The following is a 13,376-nucleotide window of genomic DNA, read 5'->3' as shown; positions in this document are numbered from 1 at the left end:
TAAAATATATGCTGAATAAGTTGGCAGTTTCTGTTTTATAAAGGGACTAAGCTGAAAAGAAAATCAGTGAATGAACATCATTTTTATATTGATTTGCTTTTGGCCAGGTCTGTTGAACACAAAAGAAGATATTTTAAAGAATGTTGTAAACCGGAAACCATTGACCTCTATAGCATTTGTTTTTCCTAATATGAATGTCAATCCTTAGTGGTTTCCAACATAATTCAAATTATTTTTAGTTTTTTAACAAAAAAAAAAAAACTATTTTGGATCCACTCAATGGGAGTAATTAGTCAGTATTATTTATTTATGCATGAATTAGCACTTTAACACATAATACCAACAGCCTATTTTTGTGAATTAAAATATTAAATAGAAACAGGTTTTTGAAGTGATACTTGCTTAAAAAACTAATCAAAAAAGGATTATATAAGATTCAGATAAATCGGTTGTCCTTAACTTAAAAACAAAAACATTACAATAAATACAATTTAGAATAAAATGAATGATCAACATTTAATCAATGATTTTATTTTCGGCTTAGTCTTTCAATGGTCGCCACAGTGGAATGAACCACCAACTTATCCAGCATATGTTTTTACGCATTAGATGCAATTCCAACCACAACCCAGCACTGGGAAACACCCATACACTCTTGCATTCACACTTATACACTACGGACAATTGAGCTTATTCAGTTCACTTATACCAATGTCTTTGGACTGTGGGGGAAACCGGAGCACCCGGAGGAAACCCTCACCGACATGGGAAAAACATGCAAGCTCCACACAGAAATGCCAACTGACCCTGCCGGGACACGAACCGGCAACCTTCTTGCTGTAAGGCAGCTGTGCTACCCACTGCGCCACTGACTAGAAATATACAATAATGGAATCTTAATAGAAACTAAATATTTAAGACCCATTTATAAGATTTCCACAAGAAACCATACAGAGAGCCCAAAATATAGCCCTTATTTCATTCAAGACGGGGGTCCCTTGCATTATCATATTTGTTCATATCATATTCTATCACGATCATTTGGCCTATGCCCTGATTTATAACAGGTCGCCACAGCGGAATGAACTGCTAATTTCTCTGGCATATGTTTTGTGGAGGATCATATCATGTTCTCATATAATAAAAGCTCTTTATTTTGTTATTTAGACTAGGTTATAATTATTGCACATGGTTTTACTGTCCCTTTAAATGTGGGCGTGTCAGTTGAAGCTATGAAAGGCGTGAGTATATCGAGTCTACGTGGAGATCAGTGAACACACACACACACAATCCGCTGGGCTCCCGGATAGTGACACTGACACATACACTTGACCGCTGCTGCACCATGGTGAAAATCACGGTTATCAAGACCAAACCGTACACCGACCAAAAACCCGGAACCAGCGGCTTGAGAAAGCGAGTAACGGTCTTCCAGCAGAACCAGCATTACGCGGAGAACTTCATCCAGAGTATCATTTCCACGGTTGACCCTGCACAGAGGCAGGAGGGCGCGCTGGTGGTGGGAGGAGATGGACGCTTTTTCATGAAAGACGCGATTCAGCTCATCATCCAGATCGCTGCTGCTAATGGGGTTAGTAGGCTATGGGCCCAATTTAACGAGTCGTTTGAACGCAAAACAAACGTCTTGCAAGTGCTATTTCCTTGAATGGGAAGGGGAGGCTATGACTAGTTCGTGACACTTTCAAGTTCATTGCAAAAGAGGCACTTGCAACATTAGCAAACATTAGCTTTGCTCCAGAAATGCATGAATAATCAGGACACTTGCTGTCATTTCTTCCGCAGAATTTATCATGGTGCTTACAAATAACATTGTATGCACATGTAGGAATTGCATAATAATGGTCCCTGGGGAATAATTTTGATCACTGCGATGTTCTGTTCGGAACGACTCTTTTATATGAGTCGGATCTTTTATATGGTTCACTAACCCTTTCTGAATCATTCATTAGAGAGCTGCTCGGCTGTTCTCAGTTAGTACGAGCATTTCTCAAATTAGCAGCTTTTTAATATTGTCAGATTAGTAATTTTATTCATATATAAACTCGTAAATTATTTTGAATGAAGCTTAAGTGGGTATATTGAGGACTTAATAATGAATAATTTAGTCGACAATATTTTTATTGGTAATTGAACTTTACAATGAGTTTTAACAAAATGCACAAAGCATGTCACAAAAACATAAATACATGGAAAAAACTGAAAATAAATAACTATATAGATCAATAAATAACTTATTAGATCAATAAATCATCCTCCATCGTCAGTGATTATCCACAACGGGGAAATTATAAAAAAAACACCTTCTCAAAGTCTAATATTTTATACGCATTGTTGACTTTTACAATAAATATCGCGCAACCAATAATAATTTGTCTTTTTGCCAAGGACGACTGTATGACGTAACTGCGGCATGACGTAAAATAATCCGGTTCTACGAAACAGGCTGTTCAAAAGAACCGATTCGATGAAACGATTCGGACATAATACAAACAAACTGTGCTCTGTCAAGTCGAGGCACCTTTGATATTTCACGCGCTGCCAAAAGCTCGTGTGTCGTGACGTCACAACGTTCCCCCCTCATCTTGTTGCAGATCTCATTTTATTTTAGAAAATTGCAATGGTGCTTTGTGTAGGCGTGAGGATTTCCTTTACAGTCCTGCTTGTGCGGCGACCATGATGTGAAGGAGGCGTGCCTGCAGTCACGTCCCTAAATAAACACATTGCTTTAACGGCAGAGCACAATATTTACAATGTTTTATAATGTAAAAATGTTTCATTGTCACTTGTCTTTTTAGTAAAATGGAAAGAAAACATCTAAAATCACCTTTGTTTCTTTTGTAGCACTTGGTGTCATTATATCATGTCAGTAGCCAGGGGCTCGAAAGACCTATGTCTATATTCTAAAAGTTTTCACAAAGGGATTCGTTCATAATTTGGCTTATTTATATTCTACATTCTACACAATAAATTTAAAAAAATCATAGTATTGTATTAATTATGGATGGATATGCTGAGATTTTGCCCAAATTTGCCAAAGTTTCCAATTATTTTGAACCTGACTTCATCCAATGTTATTTTGTTGTTGTTTGTTTGTTTTGCTAGAAATATATGAAAAGTTACTTAATTAAGTAGTGTCTTATTTGTTTATTTAAATTTAACATTTTAGAGTTTTCAGCTTCAGCATGAGTTGACCCTTCATTTCTTGCCCATAATCTTCCAGATCAGCAGGCTAGTTATTGGTCAGGATGGGATTATGTCAACACCTGCTGTTTCCTGTGTGATCCGTAAAATCAAAGCCATCGGCGGGATCATCCTGACAGCCAGTCACAATCCTGGTGGCCCAAATGGAGACTTTGGCATCAAGTTCAACATATCCAGTGGAGGTTAGAATTGCATGCATGACTTGCTAATTAGAATGCCATTGATGCAATGGTAAAGGGATAAAGCTTTAGGCCGTCCATGTTGGTTATTTAATTATTTCCAAGTTTTTGGAGTTTAAGGGGCCGCGTGGTTCTTTCCACTGTGGCAGTCCCTAATGAATCAGGGACTAAGCTGAAGGATAGTGAGTGACTGAATTTAGAAGAAAGTTAAAGTCTGGAGGAAGCTGAAGGTGCTGCCCCCTATTTCAGTATGATGATGTATGTCATAGGTCTCAAACTTGATTCCTATAGGGCCGCAGCTCTGCACAGTCCAACACTAATCAAACACACCTGATCCAACTAATCAAGGTGTTTAAGACTACTAGGCTGTTTCTCAATATTAAGAACGCAGAGAACGGACTTGCGTTCTTGTGGCGAGCGGTCTTGCCAGGTCACCTCGTAAGATTGAACTCAGAAGACCGCGAAAACCGAGAATGTGTGCTGCGTTCTTCCTGATGGTCACATGACCTTCACGCATTTTTAATAGAAAATTATTTAAACATTACAGCATTCATATAACGATTTATTGTTTTCCCCTTTTCACAATATATACTATGGTTAAAGGCTTAACAAAATATACGTTGCACAATACAAATTAAACAGATTTTAATACGAATTTCAACAAACAAACACCCTTAATGTGTTTATGCCTTTATAAAGATTTTCATGGTAATGTTTACTTTCACCGTCTCATTTAGGAAAACTCCTGAGATAAATAAGTGATATCTCTGAACTTCGATAATAAATCTATATAAAATGCTGCGCTTCCACCTCCAGTCGCAATGACTTCTGGGACTTCTAGAGTGAGTTCGCTGCTCAAGTCTGCATCGGTGCATCCTTGATACCAAGAACGCATCCGGGAACTTTTACACATCCTCCGTTCTTGCGGTCTTGGAACTGAACTTTGGTAGTTGATGATGAGGTTACACGAGGACGGAAGATCGCTGAAGAAGGCACATTGAGGAACAGTCCTAGAGACTATTAAGCAGGTGTGAGTTGGAGGTGGTTTGAGCTAAACTATGCAGAGTTGTGGCCCTCCAGGAATTGAGTTTGAGACCACTGATGTACGTTCAACTGAAATATCGAGCAGTGCCTTTTTTATTTTTGCACATCATTTACTTGTAGTATACTAATGGTAAGAGGGGTATGGTTAAAAATATAGTAGCTCAACCCATGAAACAGATGTCAACAGAGATGTACCCTCACTCCAAACGCAGAAGGAAATGGTCTGATTTTGATTGAAGATTACTGAAGCAAACCTTTTTTTTCAGTGGATTAATTTGCAAGGATTATTTGTTCATCTAAAGAGTAACAAAGTGCGCTTGTAAACTAAAACATTGATCATTTAATTTCACATAAACTTTAAAAACATAGCATAAACTGCACCTCTGGCGATTTAAATACGTCAATGGCTACTGACTTGAGAGTCAAAAACTTGTACAGACCCAATCTAATTCTGATGATTAATGGGCATTTTGAGGCAAAATGATTGACCTGTACATGATTGCCATCTTGGATGGCCTGAAGATGAGTACATTAGAAGTAGTTTTTTGTAAACTATTCCTTTAAAACACTTGTGCTGGGAATAAATCGTCTTTCGGATCGTCTTTCCCAGGTCCTGCACCAGAGGGCATCACAGACAAAATCTTTCAAATCAGCAAGAGCCTCCAGGAATATCACATCTGTCCTGAGCTCAAGGTGGACCTCTCCACAAATGGGAAACAAACCTTTGAGGTGGACACCTTCAAGCCCTTTACTGGTACCATTTTCCTGTCTAACCATTTACTAGTTCTACAGTTTTCAGTGTAAACTATTGTTGATTATCGAGTAATTTTTTTCAGTTGAAATCGTGGACTCTGTGGAATCCTATGCAGAAATGCTTAGAGATATCTTTGATTTTGCTGCTCTGAAGGAATTGCTCTCAGGACCCAATCATATCAATGTGCGACTTGATGCAATGCATGGAGGTAAGAGTTCATTCCTGTCAGACAAAAATAAAGTTCAGTGTTTTAGAAATGTTCACACTGGGCAGGATTGCTTTGTTTAAAACAAACTGTGGTGCGAATTATTATTATTATTTTTATTATTATTATTATTATTATTATTATTATTATTGTTGTTTTATTTTATTATTATTATTATTATTATTATTTTTTTTTTTAAGCACAGTCCATTTGAATAAGTGGGAATGTTGCAAACCCAAATCTCACCAAACCAGAAGACCAAGTTTGCTAAAATATGGGCACTGGCCCCACTTTAAAAAATGAATTACTGTGCAGTTTGACTGCAATATAAACACAACACAAATGAAACATCTAATTGAATCAAATAGATGAAATGGTGTCACAAAATGTGACCATAAAAAAACTGAATTCTCAATTATGCCTTTTTTTTTTTTAAACAATGTTGCTTAGTAGTTCAATGCACCCTTGTCTCCTTGCAGCAGATCTTTGTATGTGATGGAAACATTCCTACTGTTTTGATTCTTTTATATACTTTGTAAGTTCCTTGTTTGCAACTGATAAATATGTTATTGTACACAAGAAGTAAGCCAGGCACAGAATAGTTTTGGTTATTTGCTAAGTTCAGTTGCAAAATATACCTAAAACATTGAGAAACATCGAAAACATTTTTGTTTTTTCATCATTGACAGTGTGAATGCAAAGCATACCAGAACCAAGTGTTTTTTTCCCAAACCAAAAGATCTGGATTACTAGTGTGAACCCTTGGTAAGCCATAATGAGTCTTCTGTAAGACTTTGAACAAAATCACAAAAAAAATGTGCTTTTAATGTTTTGATTGTTATAAATAAAAAAAAAAAAAATACAAATAATATTACCAGTATTACCAAATATTAATGTTATTTACAGATACTTTAGAAATTGATCCCAATTTCAAGCCTAACATTTAAAAAAACAATCAAGTGAAATTAAGAAGCATAAGAGAGTTAGTTACTCCAAAGACATGCACTATATGTGCATTGGGTAAGCTAAATTGTCTAGTGTATGTCCTGGTCCTCCAGTTTGGGGGTTGAGCGTGGGCTAATGTTACGAAACACCAACATGGTGCGGCTAAATATCAACTTCGATATAACGGCCCTGGGAGTGAGTGAATAAGTAAGTAAGAGAGTTACCAGCAAAAATCGTTCTTTAATTTGTGCATGAGCATTTCGCCTATGTGCAAACAGAAAACCCATCTCTTTTAAAATATCTTGAATGTTTGAATTGGCACAGCAGTGCAAGTGACAAAATTCATGAGGATGCATGAATGGCCCAATTGTGTTCTGATGAACTAGATTTTGCAGATAGACCTTATTTTCATATTTTATACCTTAACTTCTGGATTGTTGTCTGAAACTGAAAACATTGTTTTTTGTGTTCTTCACACTAGTGGTGGGTCCATATGTGAAGAAGATTGTGTGTGAAGAGCTTGGTTCTCCTGCTAACTCTGCTGTGAATTGCGTCCACTTCTGAGGATTTTGGGGGCCACCATCCAGACCCCAATTTAACATATGCTGCTGACCTGGTCAACGCCATGAAGGGAGGGGAATATGACTTTGGAGCAGCATTTGATGGTGATGGTGTAAGTATAGAAGTTTGACGTGTAACGCATAGTGTTAAAAAGTTTAGGGTTGTTATGTTTGCTTTTAAAGATAAAGGCTGCCATTATTTAATTAATCTATAGTAATATTGTGAAATATTATTACAATTTAAAATGCCTGTCTTCTATCTTACTATATCTTTAAAATATAATTAATCCCTTTAATGTCAAGCTAAATGTTCAGCATGATTTACACCTGTCTTCTGTGTAGGAATGTAATTTTTAATATTATGATTTGGTGGTCAAGTAAACTTTTTAATATTAATGTTATAAAACTCTTGTTGTATATAATAGAAATAGTTAGAAATAGTAACTTCAAATATTGGAACAGTAATTTATGCAATTATTAGTTATTCTCAGGCAAAGCTTCATCAATAATTTCCCTCTTTCTGTTCTGTTTGCAGGATCGTAACATGGTTTTGGGTAAGCATGGGTTCTTTGTAAACCCCTCTGACTCTGTGGCAGTCATTGGTGCCAACATTACATCCATCCCGTACTTCCAGAAGACTGGCGTGAAGGGTCTGGCTCGCAGTATGCCCACCAGCGGGGCTTTGGACAAGTATGAGCATCTAAGCACATTACAATTTGTGATTTGGCACTACATTTCACCTTTAGTCATGTAATTCTCACAATAAACTTTTGAGCAATGTATTTATTCCCTCTCTTTCTCCATATAGTGTGGCCAAAGCTCTGAAGATGCCGCTTTATGAAACCCCACAGGCTGGAAATTCTTTGGAAACTTGATGGATGCTGGCAAGTTATCGCTGTGCGGTGAAGAAAGTTTTGGTACTGGTAAGTAGCCAGTTTTTGAAAATGTTGGTGATGTTCTGCCAATAAAGACATTTTATCTTGATATTAAGTTGCTATAAGGGATTTGGGCTGATGACATTAAATTAATATATGGTCAAAAATAGGGTATCATTAAATATCTATTTAAAAAAAAAATTATTTAACATCCACAAGTAGAGTTTCCTATTAGCCCTACTGTAGATTTCAGCTTGATGTTCATTTCTAAAATAACAGTGACCAATGATCTGTATTTTAACTGTACTGTTTTCTACTGTGAAATATTTTATCATCTAATTCATTACATTTGTTTACTTATAACTTTTATGATTGTATTTATTATTTATATTATATATTTGTTTCTAAAAATGTAGATTAAAATGTATTTGTTGTAAAATGCGTATGTGTATTTTTATACACAGCAAAATTATTTAAAAACATGATGTCATGCATGGTCATAAACTATATGTAATTCATAGTTTTTACCTGCAAAACTAGATTTCATAGAATTTAATGTAAAGTTATAAATAATGTGATGTTTTAATGTCATGTACAGTATGGTATTTTAAATGTACCTTTGATTTAGAAGGTGTTTTTTACCTATACTATTTGTTTATGTTCAAAAAGACTTAATATTTTTGTTGTTGTTCTATTGTAGTCCACTCATCATTTCTTTATATAAATTTTTTTGTCCAAAATATTTATAATAGTATATAAATAGTATATAAAATAAAGTTATAATAGTAGTTATAAATTTTTCACTATATACTACTTTTTAGACTATTTTTTTGTTTAGTTTTCTTTATTTTCTTTTTAGTTTATTTATTTTTTTGTGTGTTTTTAGTTTTTTTTTAATTTTCCCACAAATACCCCCCAGTACATTTCCAAATATGTTTAAAATGTTCCACTATAGTCCACTCATTGTATTTTTTTTGTTGTTTTTTTTGCAACCAAATAGTTCATTTGTTAAAACACTTAAAGTATGTTTTCATAGAGAATCAGCTTTGTTTTTCATTATAAAAACAAAATAAAGATTGATTTCTCATGATGCAATCCTTTAACATGCTTTTTTTGGTAGGTTCTGATCACATCCGGGAGAAAGACGTCTTGGGGCAGTTCTTGCGTGGCTCTCAATACTGGCTACCCGCAAACAGAGTGTAAGGATATTATGAAGACCACTGGCAGAAGTTTGGACGCAACTTTTCACAAGGTAACTGCAATAACGCGACTATGATCACTTGTATTTTGTTGTGTTTTTGTATGCTTTGAGATGTACAACTACTGGTCAAAAAGTTTGAGGTTTGGTTTTTTTTTTCTTTTCATGTTTTTTTGTTTTTAAAGAAAGTTATTCCTGTTCATCAAGACACATTTATTAAATGTAAAAAAAAAAATTATATTGTTAAATGTTTATTACAATTTTAAATAACTGCTTTCCTATTGTATGTAGTATTTAAATGAAATGATTAACTCCAGTTATTATTAATTTTATTACTAAAACCATTATATAATAATAATAATATAATAATAATAATAGTAATAATAATGATTAATATTAGAGTGATTTCTGAAGGATCATGTGACTCTGAGGACTGGATTAATGAAGCTGAAAATGCATCTTTAAAAATCACTGGAATAAATTATTGAATTAAATTATAAACTACTTTTAAACAGTTATTTATAGTGCAATAACATTTCACAATTGTACAATTTGTACTGTATTTTTATGAAATTAATGCAGCCTTGGTGAGCAGGATCAGCTTATTTTAAAACTTAAAAATCTCACTGACCCCAAACTTTTGACCGGTAGTGTATAACATTGCCCTATGTTTGCTTTCTGCTCGTGTGTGATGTAAAAAGTTAAGGAAAAACTTGTATAGTACATGCAGGTAGACATGCTTATCTGTATATCTCTACTGCCCTCTGTTGGTAGATTTGTGGAAAACACCAGAAAAGCTGTTTAATATTTCCCACATCTGTGACTAGGTATGACTATGAAGAGGTGGACTCTGATGCTGCCAATAAGATGATTGATCACTTACAGACCACAATGTTCGATAAAGCCTTTGTAGGGCAGACATTCACCTCGGGGGATAAAACGTATCAAGTGGAGAAGGCTGATAACTTTGAGTACACAGACCCTGTGGACGGCAGTGTTTCTAAAGGACAGGTAAGTCCTGTGAATGTGATGAGACTCTGAGAAATGTAGCAAGTGCTGAAATGATCCCTGTTCATAAATGATGAAGTAGTCATGTGGTCATATGTCTGTCTGGTCCATCTATCTAATTTGTACAAGAATTAGGTTTTTAAACATTTAACCATAATTTCATTATTTAACAATGATGCTTTGTTTAATAAACAACCACCTTTCATTGGTTTTACAATTGTATTTTCATTATTAAAATTACTTATAAACCTATATACACAGATGGATCAAAAAGGACAGTCATGTTTCAGCAGTAGTAATGGCTCAATTACACTAAAGCATTTGTATTCCAGATCAAAGCTCAATTTGGCTCCGGAACACATTGAAAATGCTGAAGAGCACAATTTTATTATTTTTTTCTGGCTCAAAATCTTGTCTACAAACATTGAATTCTTTTAAACTGGAGCATCCCATTATTTTTTATTAGAGCGAATGAACTACAGAGGAAAATGTTATAATAAATTTTTCTGCTGGATCCCAGGACATGTTGGACTGTTTGGAAATGAACAAGTTGACAAAAGCTGCCGAAACAGCCCTGAAAGGAAAGATAAAGAAAGATAAGAGTGTAAAATCTTCAGATTTAAAGGCACTAATAAAAGGTTACATTCTTAACAAGTGGCAAGCAGAATGGGATTCGTGCTTAAAAATAAAACGAATTCAAAACATGATGAGATTGTTTACAGAAGATTCCGTATCGGACACACAAGACTCACACATGAACAATGTCAATATTGCAACACAAACCAAACTGTTAAACATATTCTTGTGGAATACCCTATTTTTAATGTTATCAGACAACATCTTTATCTGGAGAGACTTTAAATGAAATATTTTTAATTGTCAATCCTTGTATTATGAAGGATTCACAATTAAATTGTGAATAATTGTGAAATTGTACTTTTTTTTCAAAAGTAAACCTTAAACGGTTTTAGATTTTTATCTTCTATATTATCATTATTATTATTTATGTATTTTATCATGTGTATTATTTATTGCTGTTGATGAATTTTAATTGTTAGAATATTTTTAGTTATCGAAAAGTGTTATTCATAAAATTAGGTAAACTTGATCTTTTTTTTGACATAGCCATAGAAGCTGATATGGCAATAAACTCAAAATTCTCTCTCATTCTCATTATAAAAATCTTTTAATTTATTTGACTCATTTCTTTCTTGAAATTGCATGTTTTGTTATTCTGAAAATGCTTCTATATGTATTTTAAATTTAGAAGAAATGTCATCAGTAGTTTGCCGGACAAAAAGAAAGAATTTTTACAAGGTAACACTTTATTTTGATGATTCATTTGAGTAGTAGACTGTCTACTTAATATAAATACGTTTAACTGACTATAAGAAACTTTGCAAGTACATGTCAACTTACACTAACCCCAATCTAATGAGAATTAGTTGGCATGTTGATGCAATGTAACCTCAATTCCACAAACGGACCATCAAAATAAAGTGTGACCTTTTACACAAATCCATAAGTAATTGTAAAGCAAGAGAAACATCTTAAATGGTTTCACAATTTCTTTTACATATACAGTAGATATTATAAACAAGTGTGTATTTCAAAATGACATTTTATATTAATAATATCATTTTATAAATATACTTCTTTAATTAAAATTAATTGTGTTTTTAAAGAAGGAAACTTCTGTATGTGAAATGTATTTGTTTAATGAACTCTGCCCTTGATGCATAAATGAGTACAATATTATTTACAGTACATTTGGGATGCAACCTGTCTGAAACTAAACCGTCTGAACTGCTTCCCATCTAGGAATATCCATTTTGCCTACAAGCTAAACTTTGTCCAAGCTCAAGTGCCTTACGGGCAGCTATACATTTGCTGTGTTTTTGTTGTATCGAAGCCTTTTGGTAGCAAATTTTCACCTGGTCGATACGAGTGCAGCTCTGCTATTGATCTCCTTCCCTTTGTTTGCACTCTTTTTGACTTTAACCTCAGCTGGTTTGCTTTACAACTGAAAAATAATGACCGAACTCGTCAAAGCAAAGAGATTGGAAAAAAACTAGATGCTCTTGGGTGAGGAAAGTTCTATCGCCTGCTGCATTACCTGAGCCAGGAGCTTGATAATTGGGTGTAGGGATTGGAAAGGGTCAGGCTGTGCGTTTTTATGGTGGCTCGCGGTCTCTGTGTGAGACTTTAAATTACTGAGGTTTCTGGGAGGTGACAGGGCAGTGTATTAGTCCAGCCGAGTGACCCATCTCCTTGGGACACTACATCAGGGCCTTTTAAAGTAGACATTCGCCTCGGGCGCTTTTCTTCATTTTGATTCGGGGTGGACAAACCACCCAAGTGTTATGATTTGATCCTTAACACGTTTCACAACCCAGCATAAATTCTGGAAGGAAATTGCTTTGTTGAAGAAGTGTCATTTCAGGAACATGTTTTTAGCACTCGGAAAAGAAGCATAAACCAATTCTAAACATTAAAAGGCCTCTGAGGCACCCGAGGACAAGGTTTATTTCCCAAAACTACTCTCTGATAGGGCTGTTTGTCTCAGATTTTTGATTACTTGGTGATTTAAAGTGTGTTTGATGCAACATTTTAGCTGGACCTTAACAACAGCAGTTAAAAAGAGAACAAAGACTTGTTTTAGACAAGGATTTATGGCCTTCCTCTGGGTTTACTTTTAATTATATATTAGTGTGTGTGTGGTGTGTGTGTGTTATGAATTTTGATGATCTGTGTTAAAATGCTGCGTGATACATTTATTATATGCTAAAAACAATCTGTTACCGTTTTGTTCCTCACATGTCTTTGAATGGCTTTGTTTTAGCTAAGATGTGACTATAACGCCACCTTGTGGTTGTATGTTTCTTCTCATGGATTGATTGCCGTTTTTATGATCGTTTTTAAAACGTAGCATGAATTGCAGGCCCGGATTAAGAATTCAGAGGCCCCTGTGCACAATGTCTTGTAAGCCCCCTACCTGGCCACACTCCTATAGTTGAATTAAAAAAATAAGATAACATAATATATTTTTTTAATAAAAATAATCTATAATGTATTGCCCACGTTTTTAGAATTAATGATAAACAGTACATTTCTAGTTTACAAAGATTTAACTTATTTTTAAAGCATTTAAAGCATACTTTAATAAAATACTAATACAACTAGTAAAAATTAATGGATTTTAATATACTTGTTCAAGTTTACTGAAGTAGTACTAAAAATTATATTTATGTTTATTTTTAATGTATAACTTCTATAAATTTATAATGCAAATGATTTGGATATAACACCTCTACAAACCAGTTCCATGAATCTGAGTCCTCCATAATACACACACTTATTAATGATTCCTACTTGTCTGCCTCGTG

The 13,376-nt window shown here is 34.5% G+C and overlaps 1 pseudogene; it reads left to right on the top strand.

Moving 5' to 3' along the window:
* The first annotated feature begins 1,266 nt into the window (after positions 1 to 1,266).
* Positions 1,267 to 12,079, top strand: LOC130231241 (phosphoglucomutase-1-like; annotated as a pseudogene).
* Positions 12,080 to 13,376: the final 1,297 nt, after the last annotated feature.

Source organism: Danio aesculapii, chromosome 6, assembly GCF_903798145.1.
Source record: "Danio aesculapii chromosome 6, fDanAes4.1, whole genome shotgun sequence".
Lineage (NCBI taxonomy): Eukaryota > Metazoa > Chordata > Actinopteri > Cypriniformes > Danionidae > Danio > Danio aesculapii.
Note: the sequence above shows the minus strand (reverse complement) of the source record. Positions and strands in the feature narration are given on the sequence as shown.